We start from the raw sequence: 421 nt of genomic DNA on the forward strand, positions 1-421 counted from the left end.
CCTGCACTCTCACCAGTGAGAGTCTAACCCGGCTGTTCCACATCCCGGGTACCACGGATAGCCTACTGGCTAACCACATCGACAAACAACCATCTTACCCAGACTAACTCACTTCAGGATGACAGGTGACACAGCCTCAACACCTGCTGCATAAGCTCGAGGACCCACACCTTGCTACAGCCTACATCACCACAGCGCACCACCTGACAGCATCCACCACTCCTGGAGGCACCAACAGCCAGAGAGCCACCACTGTCTCCCAGCCGTGAGTAGGTGTGTGTTCGATTGTTCTGCACCTTTGACATCGCTCGTTGTTGTCTATTCTACGGACAACAACATCCGAAAAGGGGGATTTTGTAGTGTCTGGACCAATCAAAAACACAATTTTTCATTTGATATAACAAATCAGTTATTCATTAGA

This window comes from Sinocyclocheilus grahami, unplaced genomic scaffold (genome assembly GCF_001515645.1).
Source record: "Sinocyclocheilus grahami isolate Dianchi unplaced genomic scaffold, SAMN03320097.WGS_v1.1 scaffold1768.1, whole genome shotgun sequence".
NCBI classification, from domain to species: Eukaryota; Metazoa; Chordata; class Actinopteri; order Cypriniformes; family Cyprinidae; genus Sinocyclocheilus; species Sinocyclocheilus grahami.